This window comes from Balaenoptera musculus, chromosome 7, assembly GCF_009873245.2.
Source record: "Balaenoptera musculus isolate JJ_BM4_2016_0621 chromosome 7, mBalMus1.pri.v3, whole genome shotgun sequence".
Classification (NCBI taxonomy): Eukaryota; Metazoa; Chordata; class Mammalia; order Artiodactyla; family Balaenopteridae; genus Balaenoptera; species Balaenoptera musculus.
The window spans coordinates 112,986,224-113,007,025 of NC_045791.1; the positions used below are offsets into that span (position 1 = coordinate 112,986,224).

Sequence of the window (20,802 nt, forward strand, 5' to 3'; positions counted from 1 at the left end):
AGGGAGCAAGGAGAAAACCAGAGAAAAGTTACTTATCTGCATCCTACAACCCAGATCCCTTCACCTCTCAACCAGAAAAGGTCAAAGTATTACTTATACTTTGGCTACTAATACCAATATTAGGCAAATTGCTTGGGGGAAAAAAATGGAAGAAACCCTTTCACTAGGCCATTAGCTTCTTATATTTTTTTAAATTAATTTATTATTTATTTTTGGTTGCATTGGGTCTTTGTCGCTGTGCGCGGGCTTCTCATCGCAGTGGCTTCTCTTGTGGAGCACGGGCTCTAGGCGCACGAGCTTGGCAATTGTGGCTCGCGGGCTCTAGAGCGCAGGCTCACTGGTTGTGGCACATGGGCTCGGTTCCTCCACAGCATGTGGGATCTTCCCGGACCAGGGCTCAAACCCGTGTCCCCTGCATTGGCAGGTGGATTCTTAACCACTGCACCACCAGGGAAGCCCCTAGGCCATTAGCTTAAAACAAACATATTACAGTAAAACCTGAACCATCTAGAACTTCTAGAGGGCAACTTTTCCAGGGACCCAAGGGAATCCCGTAAGTGTATCCCTTTTACATGTAATCATTTTGAAGTAAAATTCTCACAAAACTGATGTTTGTTCTGCCGCGTGGCTGAGTAATTTTTCCTGTATTCCTCTTATTAATCTATGCTGAGTCAGAAGAAAAAAGGTTCTGCAACACTGCTTCATGATCTAGAACAGACTGTGGACCTTGGGGGCTCCAGAGCTTTTTAGGGTGACTGAGGGCTACTGTCTTTAAGAGTTCCCTGTATATTTTGTAGTTACTTTGCTCTTCTTGCTGTTATCCTATAAAAGTTCTTCGGTCCCTTCTAATCCACTGGGGATTTAGAAACCAGGCCATAAAATAGCAGGGCTGGAAAGAACCTTCAAAGGCCATCCTGGGAGGACCAAGAAAGAGGGGTGGGTCACCTTGCCTTGGGGGACTTCAGGATAGTGAGGCTGCCAGGTAGGTTACCAGCCGCTTTACGCAAACCACCACGTGCGCTTGATAAGGGAGACATTATGGCAGTGGTGAGGCATGGGCTAAAATGGGAGAATTCCCAACAGTAACAAGAATACCCTACCTAACTGGAGAGTAACACCCCCAAATTCTTGCCCATAATACAAGCGTGGTTCAGGAGCTAGGAAGACGGTTCATGGCAGTCAGGGGTGCCTCAGTGGGGTCTCAAATGTCCCAGCTGGGGACATGAGCCAGTGGTATAAAAAAAAACAAAAAAAAATCTCTCAATGTAGGGGCTTGAGTCACATGGGGGAAGTACCATGAGCCAGAGGCCAGACCCTCTCTGGGGCCCCAGTCCCACCAAACACACAAAGGCACCTGAGACCCAAGTGGAAAAGGTGGAGACAAACTGACCGAGACTATTTTATTTAAGAATTTGCCTCCAACAAATTCTAATCGCAAGTCTCAGTGACTAAGGCAAGGAAGAAAGAAACCCTTTCCATTCAACCAAACTGTCCGAGTAGCACATCCACGCATGGGTCCTGACGGGCTGGAAAAGGTGAGCCCGCCTTGGGATTCCCAGTGTCCAGGGGGCCCACACTTAGCCCGTCTAGGAACAGGATGGCGGTGCTCCAGGTCAAAGCGCCAACGGGAAGCCAGGACCCAGGCGTCTGCCCCGCTCTCCTGGCAGCTCTTGACTGCTGACCTGCGACCTGAACAGCCTCCCACGCCAGGTGCCGACATCCCTTCTCAACACCCACTGACACCCACCCTCGAAGAAGCTGCATTCACCCACGCGACCACCATGACGCCCACACCCTCTTCTCTGTGCTCCTAACTGACCACTCCTCTTGCTTCCCTGCACAGGCAAGTCTTCAGCGCCCACTGACAGCTACACGGTAAACCCGCGCAGCGCAGCCACCGTCCACGTCCACCCCAGCCACAGATTTCTGACGAGAAGCCCCCATCCCGCACCCGGCGTCACACACAAGAGGGGAGGGGCTCCTGAGGCCCCCTTCTGAGCAGCTCACACATGCTGCACGAGTCAGTTCCGGTGAGCCTTTCTACTGAGCCCCGCATTCCTCACTGGCTCGGCTCGAGAAAGGGGCTTCATTCAGTACAGCCGAACCTACCGAGTCTGGGAGGAAGAACCCGGCAGAGCCTCTAACGCCCCCATGTGTGCACAGGCCCTCAGGCAGCTAAGGACGGAGGGTGGACCTACAGAAAACTCCAGGCTGGTTTGACAGGACACACTGGTCTCTAGTTTCCAGATTTCAAATGGCAGTTTGTCCCAGCTGGGAATGAATGGATCACAGCGAGCCACAGGTGAACATCTAGGGTGTGATATGATCAAATTAGGGTGTTGTTTTTCTCATAAACTTCTCAAACTCCTGTCTTTAAAGAATCCATTTTAAAACCGATCTGCTGAGCCACATGCAAGTGCAGACCTGAGACCTACCTGAGGCCCCGGGGTAGATCTTACAAAAGGCCAGCACCAGTCCTCCTCCCGTGCCCCCCCCCCCGCCCGACTGTCAACCTGCCGCCAGTTCCACAAAGCAGCACCTAAGAAACCGTCCCCCACAGCGCTACCCCCAACCCTCGGAGATCCTTCAACCACCTCACGCCCGTCCAGGCGTGTGTGTGCTCCCTACCCCGGCTCCCCTACCGGCCACCAGTCCCAGGGGACCTTACCCAGGACCCCTCCCGAGGGGCAGAGGCCAAACATTTGCTATCACAGCCCCTTCCTTAGTTGGGTACAGCTGCTCAAATCAGGATGGGAAGGGACCTCAGCGATGACGCTGTCCCACTCTCTGAATAACCCGGGGGACAGGAGCCACACAGCCTTCCCGGGGGGCCCGGGCTCCGCTGCTTCTCCATCTCTGTGTAGCTGTCAGGATAGGTGGCTTGAGGTCGTGCCCAGATCTGCTCCTTCTTCCCCCTTCTTGCCACAGAGGACAAGTCCATCTTTCCTACAAGACTCCTTCAGGTACGTGAATTCAGCCCATTCTCCAGCCCCCTTCAGTGATTCCCAAGATGCCCTAGTCCCTTCATCATTTTGGTTGCTCTCAACTACTTTCCACGTGAGAAGCATGCAGATCCACCCGATGCAAATCTCAAACTATTCTCAACCTGGACTTTGTCTTGTTTCTCAGAGTATAAATATGCACAGTATAAAACACACATTTCAAAATACAACTATGTAAGAAAGAACTAGAACCAAAGGAAGAAGGCTAGACAGAAGCAAAGACTCTTCTCTCCTACTCCCCCCCTCCCCAGGGTGGGGTGCAGCGGCCGGGGGGGGGCACTCCCACAAGGATGGACAGTTATGCACCAGGGTCCCCAGGTGAAGTCACAGCATATATGGATTACACCTGAAGCTCGGTCCTAACAAATGTACAACAGATTAAATGAAAAATTTTACTTTTTTGCCTGTAAACAAGGAAATGTAAGTTGATTCCCTTGTAATGTTTTGCCAATTACATATTCAAAAGAAAAAGTCTTTTGCAAAGAGAACTCATGAGTTCAGGAAGAATTTTATTTATCTCAGCCAACTAACGAGATCTCAGTGCTTTGTTTACCTACTAGACAGGACTGAGTATGGAGGGTATCAAAAAACCACCAGGAAACCCAGGACCTCTGTCAACTTCTTCCAAAGTTGAAATTATTTACTTTTATCTCCACAGCAAGCTTGTAAGGAAAAAAAATTTCAAAGTCCTTCTCAAGACCCACAAACCAATTGAGAATACGAACATAAAATCCCGATGGCTGCGAGATCACAAAGCATAAATCTAAGGCCACCCGCACAAGGTCTACACGGCTGGGAGTAGAAGGCGGGCATTTGTGCGTTTCACCAAGTTCTGGAAGTCTGCACCCATCCTGCAGGAGGAACTTTCGCAGATGCCACCTCAGCAAGGCCCTCCCACAGGCCACGCGAGCCCGCGGGCGGGGACAGGCTTAAAGGGGCAGCAACGCGCTGGGCCTCCCCGCCTTTCATCCAAATTCGGTACTTTTCCGTAATGCATTTTTCGGCCGCGGACCCTGGGGCACATCCAAGTTGCGCTCCAGCCCCGAGGAGGGCAGCAGGGCCTGGCCGACCACGCAGGCGGCAGCAAGTGGAGGTGAGGCCCGGCCTGCCCGGGCCCCATGCCGCCGTCCCGTCCGGCCCCACCGCCTAGGATGCCCTGCGGGACAGGCACCGGCCCCCCCCGCCCCTGCCCCCACCGGCCGGCCGAGCTGGGGGGAGGGGCGCCCCTGCCGGAGCAGGAGGGGGGAGGGGGCAGGGCCCGGCCGCCAACGTCACCGACCTGGGCCCAGGTCGGCCCCCCCACCCCCCACCCCCACCAGCGGCGGGCGCGCGGAGGGAGCGGGACCCGGACTGGGGTTTGGGGGCTGTTCGGGAGGGCGGTGGGCAGCGCAGAACCGGCGCCGCGGGACTCGAGAAAGTTTCTCACTCTTCCCGTGCCAGCGCCGCGGCCCATGCGCAGTGGTGACACGTAGCCGCCCCCCCACCCCCGACCGGTCAGGGGGGGCGCCCGCGGGGGGAGGGGGCTGTGCTGGCTGGGGGGGTATCGGCTTGGGGGCGCTGGGGCAAAAGGCGGCCCCGGCCCCCTCCCCCCGCCCGGGGCTCCACGTCGGCAGCCCGGCGCCCCAACTTCCCCGCGCCGCCCCCCGCCCGGCACCCCGGCCCGCGCCCCCCGCCCCGGCCTGCTCACCCCGCGGTGCGCCCGTCCGTCCGTCCGTGTCCGTCGTCCGTCCGCTCGCAGCGGAAGAAGCCGGGACCTTCGCTCGCTCGCTCCCTCTAGGCTGGCTCCCTCCAGGCCGGCGCCCGGGCCCCCGCGGCTATATAGGGCGGCGGCTCCAATCCCGCCCGGACACGTCAGACCGCGGCCGCCCCGCCCGCCGGCCGGCCAACGCCGCGCCCCCGCCCGCCCGCTGCTCCTACAGCACCCAACTCCCCGGGGGCTCGGGAGCCTTTTACTGGGGGGCTGGGGGGTGTCGGGGAGTTGGGAAATCAGTCTCCACCTTCATAAAGCGAAGGCGGGCGGGACTGCAGCTCTAGCACTGAGGTCCCCAATACCGCCTCCCCACCCAAAAAAGAAACAAGACACCTCGAGGTACAACACAAAGGAAATGAACTGCTAGCCCCAACCATCTACAACTTCCAATAGCTGCACAAGCTGGCCTAATAAACTCGCATGGAAACACATCCCATGCCCCCAAAGTTCGGAGCACAGATTTTCACTGGCGCACTCGCCTGTGGTTCTGCAACTTGTGTCCTTCACGTCTATAAAATATCCCTACTCTACTCCTTGACTACCAGTTTAATTCCCTTAAAAACTGTAGACCCCTCTTTTAAGAACTCCACTCCTACAGCTGTGTCTCCAGCCTCACAGCCTAAACAAACAAGAGGAGCAGAACAGAGCCCCTGCCCTCAGGGGGCGTCCACCCTGCTGGGTGAGAATGACAAGCCAGGTCTGCAGTCCTTGTGTAATATGTGACAACGGCCTCGGTTTCTTTTTTTTTATAAGGGGACAGGCCTGGTGGAGGGACCTGCACCTCTGATGAAGCCGCCCATGAGTAGAGTCCTACATGACATACAGGAGTGCACCACACGCTGAGGACAGGGCACGAGCCAGGGCCCTGGCAGGACTGGGAAGGCGAGGTCAGGGTAGAGAGGACCCCCAGGGCCAGGTCAGCTTGCCTGCGGCCATGATACACATGTTGCTCAGGATGATGGGAAGCTGGGCGGGGGGTGGGGGGGTAGTTGAGGGGGAGAAGGCAGGACCAGGGTATTCCTTTCAGTGGAACACTGTCAAAGTATGTACACCATGGAGAGGGGGGCGGGGCAGGGCCACAGCAGTTGTTCAGTCTAAAGGTGACAATGGCTTTCCATTGTGGTTGGCAATGGCAGATGCACCAAGTGGACAGATTCCGACAGGAGCACCAGAAGTTTCTTATTAACTGGACACGGGGAATGACAGAAGTAAGAACGGCAGGGAGACTAATAAGAAAAAAATAAATAAATAAACATTAAAAAAAAAAAAAAAAAAAGAACGGCAGGGAGGTTCCTGGCTGCCCTCACTGAGATGGAGAGACTGAAGGAAGCCTAGATTGGTAAGGGGAAGTGTGATGCAAAAACTCGGATATGCCGTCTGACATTCCCACTGGATGGCCAAGTGGGGATGTCAAGTAGGCAACTGTATGTACAAGGTGAAGGCTGGGGAGAAGCCCATCACAGCTGACAGAATACGACAGCACTTCATGACATCACTGGAGGAAGAAACCATGGAGCTGAGGACATTGTCATCAAAGTTGTACCTTAAGTCACCAGGATGGTACCTGGGCAGGTGGCACCTCCTTAGACTTGGAAGAATCTCTGTAAGCATCCCTTCCTATGTTACCACTGCAGTTTGGAGGTAGTCTTTCCATGCGGATTAACCAACCAGCTACTCCGACAAGTGCGTTTTGTTGTTATTTTTTGTTTTTGAGGGCTCAGCACTACAGAGGGATCTGAGAAGGGAGGAAGAGGGGAGGGATTCAGAAAAAGTAGGCAGGTCCACTGTCAAGGAACTTCCAAGGAAGCTAGGAAGTCACCACAGGAGAAGCTCACAGAGTACCTGGTGCACAGGACGCCTTAAGAGAGATGGTTAAAAACATATAATTAGGGCTTCCCCGGTGACACAGTGGTTAAGAATCCGCCTGCCAATGCAGGGGACACAGGTTTGAGCCCTGGTCCGGGAAGATCCCACATGCCGTGGAGCAACTAAGCCCGTGCGCCACACCTACTGAGCCTGTGCTCTGGAGCCCGCAAGCCGCAACTACTGAGGCTGCGTGCTACAACTACTGAAGCCCGCGTGCCTAGAGCCCGTGCTCCGCAACAAGAGAAGCCACCGCGATGAGGAGCCGGCGCACCACAACAAACACCCAATGCAGCCAAAAATAAATAATTTTTTTAAAAAACTGTAAAACAACAACAACATATAATTAACAAAAGATATTATAAAATCAAATGTTAAATTTGTGCTACAAACCATCTCAGGATGCTTTTGTGCTGATAGTTACAACCAGCTTTCCTTCCCAGCAAGCTTTACTACATTGAAACTAACAGTCTGCAGAGGCAAATTTTGAGTATCTGGGTCCAGCAATATTCATACAAGATAACGTGCAAACCCCTTATGGCTGCCTCGAAAGGTGAACATCAGTATGTGACATTTGGGTTTTCAGTGTTCAAGGGGACAGGGGAGAAGCTTTGGGGCTCCTCAAGGGGAGGGGGTGGGGTGAGATGGGACAGGGTAAGAGAGTGTCATGGACATATATACACTACCAAATGTAAAATAGATAGCTAGTGGGAAGCAGCCGCATAGCACAGGGAGATCAGCTCGGTGCTTTGTGACCACCTAGAGGGGTGGGATGGGGAGGGTGGGAGGGAGGGAGATGCAAGAGGGAAGAGAAATGGGAACCTATTGTATATGTATAACTGATTCACTTTGTTATAAAGCAGAAGCTAACACACTATTGTAAGGCAATTATACTTCAATAAAGATGTCTAAAGAAAAAAAAAAAAAAAAAAAAAGGTTAGAACAGAGATATCACCACACACACACTTAAAGCCACGATCCCCCCCAAAAACTAACCCTCAACATAAGGTAGGTTCTGGCCCACTAGCACAGAGAGACTACAGGACGCTTCCCCACTGGCCAGTGCTGGGAGATGGAAACCCCTCTCGAGCACTAGCAACCATGCACTAGTTTAATTAAGGTTCAGTAAAGGTTTAGGGCTCAAATTCCTACAACCCCATTTATCCAAGGCCTAGCCCAAACCTAGAAATTAACAAAACAGAAAGCAACCCCACCTGGGAGGGAATGAACCTCACACCAGGCTGCAAAGGACACCCACAGATCTACCAACACTGTAGAGAAGCTTGAAGTCCAAAGTTCAAAAACTAAGACTGAAAGACGATTAGACTTAAGAACTCCAGGTGACAGAACTATCAGAGGCTATTAAAAAAAATTTAAAGCGACTAGAAACATAAAACATAAAGTTTACAATTTTAAAAAAACCAAGAGATGGAACAAATTAGAGAGGTTAAGAACCTCAGATACAAGGATGAGGAAGTCCAACACATGTCTAATAGGCAGTCCACAGGAGGCAAATACAAAGAATAGAGAAGAGGGACTTCCCTGGTGGTCCAGTGGCTAAGACTCCATGCTCCCAATGCAGGGGGCCTGGGTTCGATCCCTGGTTAGGGACCTAGATCCCGCATGCATGCCACAACTAAGAGTTCACATGCCACAACTAAAAGATCCTGCATACTGCAACTAAGACCCAGCACAGCCAAACAAATAAATAAATATTAAAAAGAAAAAAAAAAAAAAGAACAGAGAAGAAATACTGGAAAAATAACGGAGAAAATTTTAGAATGTAAAGATGTTACATTTCCCTCCCCTCCTTAAAAGAGACAGAACACTTGGCCAGGTGGATAATTTAACCTGCGTTTTGGCGCAGAACAGTGAAACCTCAAAAACGACCAAGACAAGAGTAGACCATAAAAGCAACTAGAGAGAAAAGACAGGTTACCTATAAAGGAATACCATGAGACTGAGGGCAGACCATGTCACAGCACAATGCCTACCAGAGGACGATGAAATAACACCTATAAATTACGCTGAAGGAAGTAACTGTCAATTTAGAATTCTTTATCTTTTTTTTAAAAAAAATACATTTATTTATTTATTTTTGGCTGCATTGGGTCTTTGTTGCTGCGCGCGGGCTTTCTTCAGTTGCGGCGAGCAGGAGCTACTCTTCCTTGCGGTGCACAGGCTCCTCATTGCAGTGGCTTCTCTTGTTGCGGAGCACGGGCTCTAGGCACGCAGGCTTCAGTAGTTGTGGCACGCAGGCTTCAGTAGTTGTGGTACGCGGGCTTAGTTGCTCCGCGGCATGTGGGATCTTCTCAGACTCGGGCTGGAACCCACGTCCCCTGCATTGGCAGGCGGATTCTTAACCAATGCACCACCAGGTAAGCCCTAGAATTCTTTATCTTATTTAATATACATTATTACTTATTTGTTATGTTATTTTGTATTACTAATTATTAAATAAAAGAGAAAAAAAGAAAATAAGAAGCAAGAGAAGTAAAACAGAAGCAATTTAAAAGCAAGGCAAATAAAGCACAAAATACAATGGAAGAAATGAATCCAAACGTGGCAATAATCTAATGTTAATACACTAACTAGCCAGTTACAAAATCCAGCTATAAGCTACTTAAGAATCCCAAACCATGAGGACACAGACATTGAAAGTAAAGCGAAAGAAAAAGTACTCCAGACAACTACTAACCAAATTAAAGCTGGGCTATCTATATTATTTTCTGATAAAACAGACTGTAGGATAAGAAGCATTATTAAGAACAAAGAAGGTCAAGAATAAAAAATTAAATCAACTCTGATCATGTATGTACGGTATCTAATAACGTAGCTACAAAATGTATAAATAAAAACTGAAGGTTACTAGAAATTGATATAGCCAAGATTACAAGGGAAGACTGACTCAACTCTTGGTAACATAGATTACGGAGATTAAAAATGCACAGAATATTAAAGCAATGCAATTAAAACCTACTTTATTGGACTTATACAATCCTTTGCCCAATGACTAGAAAGCACATTCTTTTCAAGTATACATCGAACTTTTACAAAAATTGGTCAGGAGCTAAGGTCCCCCCAAAATTTTTTTCCAACAAATGACAAAAAATTAATAAACATTCTGTGATCATAACACAATTAATTAGAAGTCAAGTTAAAATTTTAAAAATCCTGGAAGTTTAAAACTTGCTCCTAAATAACTCATGGGTCGAAGAAGAAATCTGAAAATATTTAGAATAAAGCAGTTATATATCCAAACTTGTGGAATGAAGCCAGAGTGTTACTTGAAACAAATCTATAATCTTAGCCATATGAGTGAAGAGGGAAATGTAAAAATTAGCTAGTCACCCTCTTCTAAAATTAGAAAAACCACAGAATAAAACTAAAGAAAACAGAAATAAAGATAAGAAATCAATGAAGTAAAAGACACATACCACAGAAAATAAACTGAGCTAAATCTAAAAGGACTAGTTAGATCTCTGGCAAAAATGATCAATGAAAAAAAGAGAATAGGTAAAAATAGGAAATACTAAGAATTCAAAGCGGGTCAAAAACTATAACTAAAATAGAGACTTTGAAACATCATACAAGAATTCTACTGAGAAAAGTATTATCAAAAACTTAGATGAAATAGGCAACTTCTAGAAAAGTAAGTTACCCAAACTGAGTCTGATAGAAATGGAAAGTTTAAATAACCAACACTCTCCAATATTTGAAAAAACAAATATAAAAATCACAACAAAAAGGCAGGCCCAGATGGTTTTGTAAGGAAGCCCCAAGAGACTGTCTTCCCAACTCACTTAAAGCCAGGGAAATTTAATACCAGACAAGGGTAGCAGGAGAAAAGAATATGTGAATTTCATCTAGGTACTTAAAAGCAAAAGCCTAAAATAATCTAGCAAACTGATCCAGAGACGTAAAAACAAATACGTAATATATAATGATAAAGTCAAGTTTAATCCAGTTATGCAACATGGTACAATATCAGAAAAATAAAGTAATTCACCACATTATTAGCACTGGAGCAAGATGATTTGATCATCTCAAAAAACATTCAAATGAAGAATCTGATACACTTTACCCATTCCTGATAAAACAGGAATACAAGGACACATTCCCTAACTCAGTGATGGGCACCTACCAAGAGTCCTCATTAGAAGCATTCATATTGGGATCATGAGGAAGGCAGGTTGCACTGAGCATTTTCTATTCAAACCTACACTAGAGATTCTAACCAGGGCAGTAAGGCAGGAAAAAGGAAGGTATGAGGATTGGAAACAAAACTGCCAGCGTTCACAGACAATATAACTGTCCAAGTACAAGATCCAGGAAAATCTATAAATACACTACTAGAACTAATTAAAGAGTTCGTACATTTTTTGGAAACAAGACCAGCACGCAAAATCAATTATGTTCCAGAACACCAGCAACTGACTATTAGAAATAAATCTAATGGGAAAGTAGAATTTATGGAGAGTATTGTAAAAATCTTTGTCAAAATACAGAAAAGACCAAAACAAATGGAGAAATGCCAAGTTCACCTATATAGGAAGACTTAACCATACAGACTGCAATTCTCTTAATTAGACTAGAAATTCAATGCAAATGCAACTTAAATCCCAAGAGAGGTATGCACATGCATATGTGTGTATAATTTTATAACCAGATTTTATACAATTTTATACAATTTTCATTTATACAATACTTCTATGTACATCTATACAAAATATTTAATATATAATTTATATGTATACAACAACTCTTATACAGAAGATCAAGGGCCACAGAAAACTCTGAGGAAAACAAGGTGGGGAGGACGTGCCCTCCCCAAGCCAAGATTTTCAGCTGCAGTAATTCAGGCAGTGTGTGCTTGTGCAGGAGCAAGGGCAGAGGACAATGGAGCAGGTGAGAAAGCCCAGATGTGGATGTAACAGACAGACTTCATTAGAGGTGACCTTGTGCATGGACTACACAATCAATGCCTCCGGGAAAACTGATTATTTACATGAGAAAAACCTAAGTCCTTACCTCACACCACTCACAAGGCCAATTAAGGCTTGAGATGCAAATACTGTGAGCGAACCACCTCACTTCTAGATATATATACTACAGGAAAAAGCTCTCCCACATGAGTGAGAGAATTGTATACAAGAACCACATCACAGCCAACAACTGTAAACAACCTGTCAACAGACGAACATGGACAAACTGAGGTGTGTAACCTAGGCTACTTACCCTCTTTGCTTTACCCACCTACCTGACAGGAACCCCTCCAAGCAGGGTCACGTTGATGGGGGTCAGGAAGAGCAGTGGGCCAGGGGGCATCGCTGGGGCAGTGGGAGCGTTCAGGTCTGATACTCCCTCGGCAGCCCTGCCACCCTGTGGGAGACTGGCGCTAAGGGGCGGGGGTGCCGAGCACAGTTTGCTCTCCCTCACTGAGCGTGGTGTTCAGGTATGGGCAAAGAGTATGCCTTCATCCTTCTTGATAGCTGAAATATACCAGTAAACTCCTTTTGTGATTAAGCTTATTTATATGGAGCTATAAATATAAACTGTAGTGTTGACCCAAGTTGACTTGTAGTGCATTCTAATACTGAACACCTCAAAACTAGGTTCCTTTCTTTGGCTCAGAGATAGTGTTTATTACCATATGTACATTCAACTCAGCAGCTCTGTTCCCCCCAAATATAGTAGTACAAGTTCAGATGAGAGAGAAACAAATAGCTGTGGTCCATGTTTTCCTTTACCTGGCTTTGTTCTTTCTCCACTAATTCTATCAGTGTCACTTCTTTTTTTTAAAAAAAATATTTAGGGCTTCCCTGGTGGCGCAGTGGTTGAGAGTCTGCCTGCTTGCTAATGCAGGGGACACGGGTTCGAGCCCTGGTCTGGGAGGATCCCACATGCCGCGGAGCAACTAGGCCCGTGAGCCACAATTACTGAGCCTGCGCGTCTGAAGCCTGTGCTCCGCAACAAGAGAGGCCGCGATCGTGAGAGGTCTGCGCACCGCGATGAAGAGTGGTCCCCGCTTGCCACAACTAGAGAAAGCCCTCGCACAGAAACGAAGACCCAACACAGCCATAAATAAATAAATAAATTTTTTAAAAAAAATTTATTTATTTATTTATTTATTTATTTATTTTTGGCTGTGTTGGGTCTTCGTTTCTGTGCGAGGGCTTTCTCTAGTTGTGGCAAGCGGGGGCCACTCTTCATCGCGGTGCGCAGGCTTCTATCACGGCCTCTCTTGTTGCGGAGCACAGGCTCCAGACGCGCAGGCTCAGTAGTTGTGGCGCACGGGCTTAGTTGCTCCGTGGCATGTGGGATCTTCCCAGACCAGGGCTCGAACCCGTGTCCCCTGCATTGGCAGGCAGATTCTCAACCACTGCGCCACCAGGGAAGCCCCCAGTGTCACTTCTTTTTAGGAAGTGACAGAAAGGGTAACTTAGTATTTTCTTCAATGACATGTATTTCTCCATAATGTGAAAATAGGTAAAAACTAAGTTTTAGTTAAGTCGTGACAGGTGTCTCTAGTGAGAGGAGACTGTGTAATTAACACCACACCTGCCATCAGGACACCTACGTTCAGAATCTTGCCAGATACTACTTGGGTCACCCTGGCTGGTTGTTTATGCTCTGACTTTCTACGTTTCCCACCTCTATCAACTTCTGAGGCCTTCGTAAATTGTTAAAAAGATCAAGGAAGATAATCTGCTCTATAGTAGGTATCCCACTGTTTGGGGATATTAGTGTTTAATTGCACTAAATAAACACATCACCACGTTCCACTAAATGAATACATTTAACATAATACTCTAGCACATTAATTTTACAAATACTGAAATAATCAGCAATATCTTTTCACAGATGAGTAAAGAAAAATATTTATTTAGAGCCTACATCAAGAACAAGTGTCAGATAAATACACCTTATAACTCTTTTTAAAAAGCAGATGGGACAAAGGTTAGGTTCAAAAGAGTAAGTGAATGGATTTCCACAGAAATGAAATGAAACCACTCTATTGAGCCATGCTGACCAATATGTCCTGGCGATGTGTGTCTATGGACACTCGAGACGTGGCTAGTTAGAACTGACATAGACTGTAAGGCTAAAATACACATGGGTTTTGAAGACTTAGTACAACAAACACAATGTAAAACATCTTATTAATGATTTTATGTTGATTACATGTGGAAATGATAATATCTTGCATTAGTTCAAACAATATATTATCAAACTTAAATTTCACTTGTTTCTTTTTACATTTTTAAGATGGAAACTAGAAAATTTTAAATTATACATGTAGCTCTTATTGAACAGCAGTGCTATAGTCGGTTTTCCAAATCAAAGCAGAAAGAAATGTAACCAGACAATAAGTTTTTATTAATAAACTTTACAAAACAGTCTTAAAGGAAGAAAATCTCAAGTCATTTTTTTACAAATCTCCTGTTTATAATGAATAAATTTAGAGTAGGGGAAAAAATACAAAACGGGTACTTGTCTTAGTCACGAAAGTATCTCCTGTACCACAAACACCCAGGGGCACGTGGTAGAGGGTATAGTCTCAAAGATCTGAGAAAGAAGTGGCCAAGTATAGTTTACAGTATTTCCAAGCACTCTAACTAACAACCCATTAAAAAACAAAAAACAAACAAAAAAAAAACGGCAAAAGATACAAAAATCTTCCACAGAAATGCAGGAAACATTTAATTTGTACAAAAAAAACAGATTTGAAAGTAAGATGAGACTCTACATTTCACCTCTCAAATTGGCAAAAATAAAGTATGAGGACAGAAACGGTGTGAGCATACTGGTGTGGCTGGAAGAATAATAACTGAATGACCTTTCTGAGGAGCAACCTGATTACACATTGTAATTTAAAATACAAATTTTGGGCTTCCCTGGTGGCGCAGTGGTTAAGAATCCGCCTGCCAGTGCAGGGGACACGGGTTCGACCCCTGGTCCGGGAAGATCCCACATGCCGCGGAGCAACTAAGCCCGTGCGCCACAACTACTGAGCCTGTGCTCTACAGCTCGCAAGCCACAACTACTGGAGCCCGCAAGCCACAACTACTGAAGCCCGCTCGCCTAGAGCCTGTGCTCTGCAACGAGAGGCCACCGCAATGAGAAGCCCACGCACCCCAATGAAGAGTAGCCCCAGCTCAACGCCAACAAAAGCCCGCACAGCAACTAAGACCCAACACAGCCAAGAATAAGTTAATTAATTAATTTAAAAAAATAAGGAAATAAAAGTGAAGAGAAATGTTTCTGTGAACACTAAGTTTACCGCATTGAAATTCTCAACAAAGCCAGTTTGCTTTAAAAAAAATGTCAGGTGAAAAAAAATCTTAAAACCCTCAAGGAATCCTGCGTTCTAACTGCTTTATTAAGTGTCTTAAATTCTTGATCTGATGGTGAATGTCCTAGATGACGTACTATACGAGCTTGGTTTATGCAAGAAGAGATTATGTAGGATACAGTCAGCAGACACTCAAGTACCCACAGCCCTGCATCAAATGATTGGTGAATGAGCAAACGTCCCCACCTACACCCCATACCCAGTATCCGTGTCAATAAAGGGGCAGCTCGGGCTTCCCTGGTGGCGCAGTGGTTGAGAATCTGCCTGCCAATGCAGAGGACACGGGTTCGAGCCCTGGTCTGGGAAGATCCCACATGCCGCGGAGCGACTGGGCCCGTGAGCCACAATTGCTGAGCCTGCGCGTCTGGAGCCTGTGCTCCGCAGCCAGAGAGGCCATGATAATAAGAGGCCCGCGCACCGCGATGAAGAGTGGCCCCCGCTCACCGCAGCTAGAGAAAGCCCTCGCACAGAAACGAAGACCCAACACAGCCATAAATAAATAAATAAAATAAATAAAAAATTTAAAAAAAAATAAAATAAAATAAAGGGGCAGCTCTATGTTATACCAATACGTAACCCGTGGTGTTAGAGAGACACGTTTGTCTATGCAAAAATAACTCTAGAAGGACACTCAGGCCACTGAGAACACAGAGTTCTGTGAATAGGAGAAAGAATAGGAGCACAGAGTCGGGTACTGAGAAGTATCAGTGCCAGGGTAAATGAGGGGGGACTGCACTTACTGACTCAAAAAGTCAGCAATTTTACTGTTAAGTTGGTAGGTGAGCACACATAAAAGCATATATTTCATATACCACTTACCAAAAAAAGTGTGTTTTAACAGGTACAGAAAATTATGGATGGACATATGCTAAATGTTCACAAGAGTGTATATGGGGAGTGGGGGGGGAGAAGCTGTATGATATGACGTGCCTCACTTTTTCAACAAAGATACTTCCACTTGGAGGGAAACAGGTGCTATTACGTAGCACTAGCTACTATAAATGAGTGGAAGCCTGAGGCACAAGGATTTTCTTTTCTGTTTCATTAGACCATGTTATCAGCAAGAAGTCTGAAGTAAGCTTTTTTGTGGTGAATTTCTTTGTGGAGGACAGGGCTTTACGTTAACCCATTAAAGCCCTTGGGAATCGGAAGGCACCTCAGGTGTCTCTACGTGGCTGGAGGGCAGCACAGAAGGCCGAGCTCTGCCAGCAGCCAACAGCACAACTAGGAACGAGTACAGACACCTTTCACCTCAGCGCAAAGACAAAGGTCCCCGAGGGAGCACACCTCGCTGGACCCGCGCCCCGGAAACCTAGGCAGAGCACTTTCCACCCGGTGGCGTGCTCCCCACTGGGCGACCCTCTGGATTAGATGACTCCTTAGGTCTCCGCCTCGACAAGTCTCTGTGTCCTTAAAGAAACCAACCACTGCTTCTAGGGAAGTGCATCCGTGAGGTCTCTGAACACCATGCTTCAGAGCAGCGCCTCCACACACAGGCCTGGAGGCCCACCCTTCTGCCTCAAGCTGGAGGGCGTTTCTGGGAAGAGAAGGACGGAATGGAACGGCCACGGAGGAGGGCTCTGGCTGTCTCTCCCCCTCAGTCCTACAATTAAACTACAAGAAACAAAATAATTCCAAGTTTGACCTAGAGCAATATACCTGAAGGTGTTTTTTTCTTCCTACAATTTACATAGAAAAGTTCCATGAGCTAGAATGAGCTTTTAGCTCATGTTTATAAAAAACTTTGCAATGGATACAAAGCTAGCTAAAGCTATGGGTGGATACTTAAGAATTAGAACCAGTCCCGTCCAAAGAGAAATGAAATGCTTTTCTACAAAGGAAGAAACAAACCTCAGAAACATCAAGTCTTCGGACTTTCTCCTCTGCAGGCTGTTAAGCCTCGGCGGGCACTCAAGTGCCATCTGCTTGGTGACACTGGGCACATCACACCTCTTCAGCTGGCCTGTTTCCTCGTTTGTCAGACGAGGAGATGGGACTCCATCATCTCTTCCACTACTATCTTTCTGAGTCTACTCTAGGGAGTAAACCTCACTTTGGGATTTAAAGACCTCCTAGAAACCCTTAATGATACAGCTGTCCCCAACCGCTCAAAGAACTGATTCAACATAAAGGCACAGTCATACAAAGTACAATGTACAGGGACTTCCCTGGTGGTCCAGTGGTTATGTCTCCATGCCCCCAATGCAGGGGGCCCGGGTTCGATCCCTGGTCAGGGAACTTGATCCCACATGCATGCCGCAACTAAAGATCCCACACACCACAATGAAGATCCCGCATACGACAAGGAAGATCCCCCGAGTGCCACAACTAAGACCTGGCACAGCCAAATGAATAAATAAATAAATTTAAAAATTTAAGCATTAAACAAAAACAAAACAAATACAAGGTACAGACCAAAGCAGAGATAGTTAATCTCTGTCCTAAGTCAAACACCTGAGATCCAGGACTCAGGGTAGACCACCATGCTGTAAGAGCATCTGGGGTGCAGGACCTTAGAGGTTTCATCTGTCAACAGAGAAGCCTGGACAGGGCAAGAAAAAACTGTTAACCCTCCTACTAGAAAACCGGTAAGAACCAAAGAGGGGAGGAAGATAAAGACAACCTGTCTCTGGCCCCACAGGGAGCCGAGGATGGGAAGCAGGAGGGCAGCAGGGCCCGCATCAGCACGATGGTGCCAGACTAAGGTGACCGCACAGAGGCCAACTCCACGCAGACACGAAGCACCCACTTGGGATGCACTCTAGCTACTGTGTGAAGAAAGAACTGTGGAAATGCAAGAGCAGAAAAAGTGAGAAATAAAAAAGCTGATGAAGTCTGGAAATAACCACAAATTCCCTAAGGAGGAGACAGACTGAATAAACCATGCTATGTCCATGCAACAAAATAACAGGCAGCATAAGAGGCATGCATGGCAAGATCTCCATGCACTGTTACGCATGGTCTCTAGGGACGAGGTTAGTGAGAAAGGGCGAAGGAGGCAGGAGGTGCAGAGTAAGCTACCTAACTCCAAGAAGGTGTCAGGAACACCCGTGTACCTATGTCTGCTCGTATTTGCAAGAAGAAACAATGGGAGGCAACACTGGGAGAAGAAAAGGGAGGAGGGATAGGAATGGACGCCAACTCATCTGAATATACCACTGATTCCTTCTGCCTTTAGAACCATATAAATCAGAGAAGAACAAACTCTAAAAACAAATATGTCCTGCTTCTCTGTCTTAATGGTGTTTATATGGTTGGGTTCAGTTAACATTTATGGCTCAATGAATTTTCACTAAGGATTTGCACAGGTCTCTGTATGTTTATTACACTTCTTTAACACTTTTACTAAAAAAAATTGAAATGAACCTAAATAACAATGTCACAACAGTGGCGCAAGCATCAGAGAAAAACATAACTTTAAAACACAGTAACTTGACAGTATATTCCAAGTGGGATATAATCTAATAACATTAGTTACTATTATCTAAAAATATTTTATGTTGTAGAATAAGGTTAATATCCTTAAAAAACAATTTTCAGCATTAGCAAAAACCACGTAGGTTTTTATTTGAATTGGAAATATCTATACTCATGATCGGTTCCTAGGCCTGTCTGCTACGAGAAGCAATGCAGTGGCACTGGCCACCCTGAGCACACAGACTGTGGCAATCAACACCATTCCCCAATAAAAGGAACCAGTCTCCTTGGAAAAATGGCTGAGTCCAGGTCACAAGATGGGACATCTCGCTGTGGCAAAGAGCAAGGAAGGAGTCACAGACTAATGGGGTCACGTCCAAAGAACACAGAAGCCAACTTGGGGGAACAATATAAGCATCAAAAATTGGCTTCAATGGGTTGAAACACAATTACATACACATCTACAAGTTTATAATACTAGGGGGGAAAAGCAACAAAAATGCATTGTTGCTTTGGAAGTTGCTAGTCCAAACATATTCTAAATATGAATAAAGCAAAGAAATCATTTCTCCTTTCTCTTCAGGAGGAATTGTATTTTAGAGTAACCAGAATTGATCAGGGAAACCTTCTTCATGTAAAAATGCCAACAAATAAATGTAGAAACAGAACCAGAAAAATCCTCATTTTGCCACTGCCAACTGTAGGCTAAATCACGGCCCCCAAAGATATCCAGGTACTTAGCCCTGGAACCTGTGAATGTTACAAATGAATTAAGTTAAGAATATTGTGATAGGAAGATTATCTTGGATTATACAGGTGGAACCTAAATGTAGTAAGTATCCTTAAAATCATGTGCTTTAAAGATGGAGGAAAGGGCCGCAAGGAATGCAGGCGGCTTCAAGAAGCTGGGAAAGGCAAGAAATAGATTCTCCCCTAAAGCTTCCAGAAGGAAGCCCTGCTGACACCTTAACTTAACCCCAGTGAGAATGGTTTCAGCCAAGTTTGTGGTAATTTGTTACATCAGCAATAGGAAACTAACACACCAATGAAACAGTGAATATAAGCAAAATGGCTATTAAGCCCCTTAGATAACTGGTTGATAAAAAACTTTATAATAAGGGACAGAATCAGCCTGCGGACACTTCATTCACTGATCACTTGTAACATAACGAAGAGAAAGACAGCCAGACGTTACGCCTCCTGGTATAATGCAATATGAAGTACACAGCACAATCTATGATGTGTTCTTGACACCCTCCCTACACCAGCTTTGCCAAAACAAACAAACAAAAAACCCCAAACCCAAAACAAATAACCACCCCCAAACCAATTAAGCATCTAAACCTAGCTACCAGTTTACAGAAAATATGAGGATCAGAGGAATATACCACATGCCACCACAACAATACAATCAACCAAATGCAGAATGTGGGAAAATCCACAGCACAAATGGCCCTGTTGCTTTCATAAACAAGTAGCATTTTTTTTAAAACAAGAAAAGGGATTGTTACAGATTTTAAAATTGTTTAGATTTTTAATGCAGTGTGGACACTTTCTTTGGGTTTTCTTTGACTCAAGCAAACCAAGTGTAAAGACATATTTTATGACATTTGGAGAAAACTGAACACAGAATAGATACTGGATGATATTAACAAAATATAGTTAATTTTGCTAGGTAAAATTTCTTTAAAGCCCTCATCTACTGAAGATACATGCTAAACTATTTACAAGTGACATGAAATGTGGTATTTGCTTTAAAATACTCAAACTCAAAATTAAAAGTATGACAAGTGCGGAACAAGCAAGGGAAAGATAAAATAAAAATGGCAAAATGCTGACAACTCTTTAAGTTGGGTGACAGGTATATGAAATACCAATATTCTCTCCTATTTTGGGATATGTTTGAAGGTTTTCCTAACAAAAAGGTGTAAAAAAAGAAAAAGATCAAAGAGCACTACTTATCAGAGCATACAGGATGCTACCAAAGCTATACTCTGAGGATGAATCAAACCTGTAAATTTTATTATAAGAAGAAATGAAGATAAATGAGCTAATCAGCATTCAAATCAAGATGGAAAGAGAAAATCAAAGAAAGTACATGGAATAAATAAACGAAGAACAGGTGAAATAGAAAACAAAAACTAACAAAATACAGCTGGTGTGGTCAATCAAAACCAAAATCAGTTTCTCTGAAAAAAGCAATTAAAGAGCAATTAACTCTTCCAAGTCTGATAAAGACAAGGAAAGAGCACACAAAGAATACAAGCGCACAATGATACAATATTATCCTTGCCTAGTATTGCAATAACAAGTGTTATAAATGGCAGTAATTACATCTTCTGGTAGTTCCCAAGGAAGTAGGAGCTTCTTTGCCCCATGAATTATTTTTGTATCTCACTGGCATTAATTGGGTT

The 20,802-nt window shown here is 45.5% G+C and overlaps 1 protein-coding gene across 4 annotated transcripts in view; it reads right to left on the reverse strand.

Moving 5' to 3' along the window:
- Positions 1 to 20,802, reverse strand: part of LOC118898164 (high density lipoprotein binding protein) — a 68,503-nt gene that overhangs the window by 31,876 nt on the left and 15,825 nt on the right. Inside the window, exon 1 of one of the 4 annotated variants that reach the window (XM_036858171.1) lies at positions 4,690 to 4,792. The exons of the other annotated variants lie outside the window; for them this stretch is intronic. The gene's annotated coding sequence lies outside the window, so the exon portion shown is untranslated. Of the gene's footprint in view, positions 1 to 4,689; positions 4,793 to 20,802 lie in introns of those variants that run through there. 4 annotated transcript variants of the gene reach the window in all.